At 34.8% G+C, this 5,104-nt stretch overlaps 1 non-coding gene across 1 annotated transcript; it reads right to left on the minus strand.

Moving 5' to 3' along the window:
* Positions 1-4,148: 4,148 nt before the first annotated feature.
* LOC125939172 (U6 spliceosomal RNA) lies at positions 4,149-4,257 on the minus strand. The gene has a single exon (XR_007462935.1). It is a non-coding gene; the product is annotated as a U6 spliceosomal RNA (small nuclear RNA).
* Positions 4,258-5,104: the final 847 nt, after the last annotated feature.

Below are 5,104 nucleotides of genomic sequence, written 5' to 3' on the forward strand. Positions count from 1 at the left end.
ATACACTTGTGGATTCACTATGTTGTACACATGAAGCTAATATAACACTGTGTGTCAATTGTACTCAAAAAAAAAACTCAAAAGAGGTAAAATACTTATCAAAAAGTATAACAAATCACTGTGAAATAAAATTTAATTATCCATTAAATCAAATTGAAAAAAGATATCGAAGGCAAATCCAGGAAGTTTCATAGGCATTAAAAAAAAAATTAGGGGCACCTAGGTGGCTCATCTGTTAAGCATCCGACTCTTGATTTTGGCTCAGGTCATCACCTCACAGTTTATAAGATTGAGCCCTGTGTTGGAGCTCACAGAACTTGCTTGGGATTCTTTCTCTCTCCCTCTAACTCTCTGCTCCTCCGTGCTCACACACACTCTATCTCTATTTCTCTCAGAATAAATAAACATTTAAAAAACAAAAACAAAAACTTAGCTTTTTAAATACTAGAAATGCTTAATTTTTCTAAGTTATCAAAGACCTAATAAAGACAATGTGAAGAACAGGGTATTTTTGGATGAGATGTAGAATCTTTGTTTCTGGGGAAGATCACATTATAGGTAAAGAAAAATCTTTTATTATCTTTTATTAAAAGCAGAACAATAATCTAAGAAATTCTGTGACTTTTAGAGATAGAAATTAAACTCGTTTTGTATCAGTACATTATTAATTTCATTTAAAAAAACCCTTGTAAATTAATCTATTTAATTTTAGCCACATTTGACCACACAACATAAAATTTCTTTTACTCAAAACCTCTGCAATTTCCTATATCCATGTAGGTTTTATCTTATTATTTTTCTCTTTCTTATTTGGAACAACCAGTCATTTTATTTTAGGACAGAATTGCTCCCTTTTTTCTTTAACTAAAATACACCCTACATTCCATGAAGGTTTTTCATATAAAAACAGACATCCCAGAAACTTACCTTCTCACTCTGCAATTCGCAATAAAATAGTGAGTGCATTGAACTCCATGGGTACCCACACATTGTTGTTCATCAGCCTCAGAGTCACTGAAAGGGTCATCTTTTTGATCCCACTTTTGACACCAGAAACTGTCAAAATCAAAAATAGTAAAAATTAAAAACAGATCAGTAAAATAATATTTAGTAAGAGTTTATGGTGCACATAACATTTTAAAAACCAGGAGTCTTCATGACTACTAGGCATTTATCCATGGGATACAGGTGTGCTGTTTTGAAGGGACACGTGCACCCCCATGTTTATAGCAGCACTATCAACAATAGCCAAAGTATGAAAAGAGCCCAAATGTCCATCGATGGATGAATGGATAAAGAAGATGTGGTATATATATACAATGGAGTCTTACTTGGCAATCAAAAAGAATGAAATCTTGCCATTTGCAACTACATGGATGGAACTGGAGGGTATTATGCTAAGTGAAATTAATCAGAAAAAGACAAAAATCATATGACTTCACTCATATGAGGACTTTAAGAGACAAAACAGATAAACATAAGGGAAGGGAAACAAAAATAATATAAAAACAGGGAGGCGGACAAAACAGAAGAGACTCATAAATATGGAGAACAAACTGAGGGTTGCTGGAGGGCTTGTGGGAGGGGGGATAGGCTAAATGGGTAAGGGAAATTAAGGAATCTACTCGTGAAATCATTGTTGCACTATATGCTAACCGATTTGGATGTAAATTAAAAAAATAAAAAATTAAATTAAAAAATAAAATAAAATAAAACTAAAAACCAGGAGTCTTCAAACCAATGTGTATAAAAGCTCAGAGGTCTGACATTGCAGGATGGCTTATAGAGTGAAAATTAGGATCAGTTATTACAACATGGGTTTCTAGACAGCAGAGGATTGGTTAAAAGTGATTATCTTACAGCATTTTAGGAATATGGCCTAAGTTTCTTTTATGATTATCAGAGCAATATATTTATAAAAGTAAATTAAATTTTGCTTATGTTCATGACTTAAACTAGTTTTGTTTACATGTTTTGCTTACATGGTTTTAGTTTTGCTTACATGGTTTAAATGGTTTTGTCTGCTTAGAGGATTTTCAAGCCAGACATCCATTTATTTTGTTTTGAAACTATTATAAAATCTAAGTGTTTAGTTTAGTTTCAAAATATTTCAATAGTAATGACTTTATCTTTTGGTGACAATTTGGAATTACAATATTTTAAAAGTCTTCTTCAAAGAGAAATATACTTCATATTCAAACTCAGGACTAAAAGAAGAAACAGTATATTAAATATTTCTAATGGGCTCAGTGTTCTACAATTGGCAATAGATGAAATCACTGTCTTTGATTTCCACTTGGGAAATGAGTATTATCTTCCAAAACAGGTTTCAAATTAATAAAATTGACAAATATTTGAAGAACTTATAAAAAAATTAATCAATTGGTACATAACTCTCACTGTAAATATTTGTTGAATTAACAGATTTATCCTCAGAGTACAAAGGTGCATGGCTGGCCTGATTAAATTATCACAAATTCTGTTAAGCAGATTTAGAATTAGTATAATTGTTTCTTGAGCAAAGTGGGAAGGAACACAGACTTTGGAGAGTGAAAGTCTTTGATTCAAGTTACTCCTCTAGTTCTTAGTAACTGCATGATGATAAATTATTTAATCTCTAAACATCAGGTTTACCTCCGGAAGGAAAAAAAAAAAAAGGAGACTGTAGCATTTATCTCTTTGGGTGAGGTCAAAGAAGACCACTAATTAAAGCGCCTAACACAGTAGTGGCCAGCCATGTAATGCACGATAACCATTGTTATTTCTCCACAGTTTTAATGGTTTTCAAAGAAACAAATTAAAAATCTAAATTTCATGACACTATTAACTACTATTAAACAATAATAGAAGAAATTCACTTTATTTTGACAGAGAATGATAGATGTTGCATGATGGTTGCCTATTCTATTGCTAACAAATCACGTGTGGCTTGCTTTACACATATTGAATTCCAAGGCTCCTTCCAGGGTACTTGGAGTCAGCATCACATGCCTGAGTTACTAGGAGAGTTTAAGTCAGATAAGAAGATCCTTGGTCAGAGGCACAGGTCTAGTGATTTCTAGAGCTAGTGCCAGGTGGAATTAATTTTATGGATGCTATTGATGAGCATAGACAGCTAGAAAGTCCTTGAAGAGGGGTGGGAGGCATGAATCATCATTTTCAGCAAGTGACCTTTCTTGCAAAGGTGGACAACAGGTGTGGTACTCATGCAAATGATGGAAAAGGATGACTCATTGCATTTTAATTTATATTACTTTTAGTGGGTAGGACTGTTCCAAATCAGGAAAAGGACAAAAGTTTCTATTATGTCTTTGGCAGCTCTTTTTGTTTGTTTCTGACCCTTCTTATGTCCCAAATTAGATAAAATAACAGAAATAAAGGTAAGGTTCTTAGACAGGCTTAGATAAGAGAAAAGCCTGTGAAAAATCTGCCTGAAGTAGAATGGGAGAGAGGTGCTAATGTGGATCATGCTGTCAGAAACTGGACAGAAGAAACAGGTCATATAATGGCTATTTTCTCTTTATTTCATAAAAGTATGGATACATATTTTTTTCCTTTTCAACTTAAAGACCAGTAATGTAAGAGTTTTTAAAAAATATTTAAGATTTTTTGATCATCTAGAAGATCTAAGTCTCTTTTGGAACCATTATCTTTTTCTCTTTCAACATGTTACTTTACTTTTGTTAAAAAATTTGTTTATCTTGAGAAAGAGAGAGAGAGAGAGCACATGCATGAGTGGAGGAGGGGCAGAGAGAGCGGGAGAGAGAGAAACTCAAGCAGGTTCTGCACTGTCAGCATACAGCCTGATGCAGGGCTCCATCTCGTGAACTGTGAGATCATGACCTGAGCCAAAATCAAGAGTCAGATGTTCAACAGACTGAGCCACCCGGGTGCCCCAAGGTTTTTGTTTGTTTGTTTGTTTGTTTTTAACTTTGTTCATTTGTTCATTTTTGAGAGAGAGAGAGAGAGCATAAGCGGGAGTTGGGCAGAGAGAGAAGGAGACACAGAATCTGAAGCAGGCTGCAGGGTCTGAGCTGTCAGCACTGAGCCCAATGCGAGGCTCAAACTCACTAACTGTGAGATCATGACCTGAGTGGAAGCCAGGTGCTTAACCCAATGATCCATCCAAGTGCCCCCAAGGATTTTTTTAAAATATGGAACACTTCAAGAATTTGCATGTCATTCTTGCACAGGGTGGCCATGCTAATCTTCTCTAAATCATTCCAATTTTGGTATATGTACTGCTGAAGTGAGCACTTGTTAGTGAATCTTAAAGACTACATTAGCTAAAAATGAGGAAGGATCCAAACAGTGACAAATAATGATAAGAAAAAAGGCGGCGCAGTGATATACAGAAATACTGTATTATTTTGGAAACAAGAGAATGAAAACTGTATTGCACTATATGACAGCAAAAGCATAGAGCAGTCTAACATCAGCACTGAAGCATCATAGGGTCACTCTATCCTTGACCACAAATATTTAGTGCTTTTAATCAGCTCACAAAATTGAGTCTTACCACTCCTTGGAAATCAATGGCCAAAAGGAGCTCTTTCCCAGTGTTTATAACTAAACATTTTAGGAGGAAGATGGAAATATGTTAACCTTTTCTCCAAGTAATCAAGTGTTGTCCTTCCACATGAATGAATGAATGAATGAATGAATACATAACATACATAGATACATACATACATAGATACATACAAACATACATATATACATAGAAGGCTGGCTTAGTTATGACCATATGACTGCTTAGTTCTCCCAGATACACATTCTCTCCCAGCTTCCTGGTAGTCAGCTACAACTAAAACAATCTGAAATTGTTTGCTCTCATTGTCATCATTTGACCCTTGTTTCTGAACTCAGTCCAGCATTTTTTGTATCACTGCATGAAATACCATAAATCATAATTCCAAGAGCCCTTCAATGACCTGTTTGGAGCGACTGGTTAATGAAAGTGAGTCTAGTACAGATTTTTGGCACCAGAACTTGGTATGGTATGACTCAGTATACAGGAACTATAAAAGACTGCTTCTCTCCCTATGGTTTTGAAAAGAGGTCAAAGCCCATGTTAGGAACTTTCCTGTTGCTGGAGAATGAA

Source organism: Panthera uncia, assembly GCF_023721935.1.
Source record: "Panthera uncia isolate 11264 chromosome B2 unlocalized genomic scaffold, Puncia_PCG_1.0 HiC_scaffold_24, whole genome shotgun sequence".
Taxonomy (NCBI): Eukaryota; Metazoa; Chordata; class Mammalia; order Carnivora; family Felidae; genus Panthera; species Panthera uncia.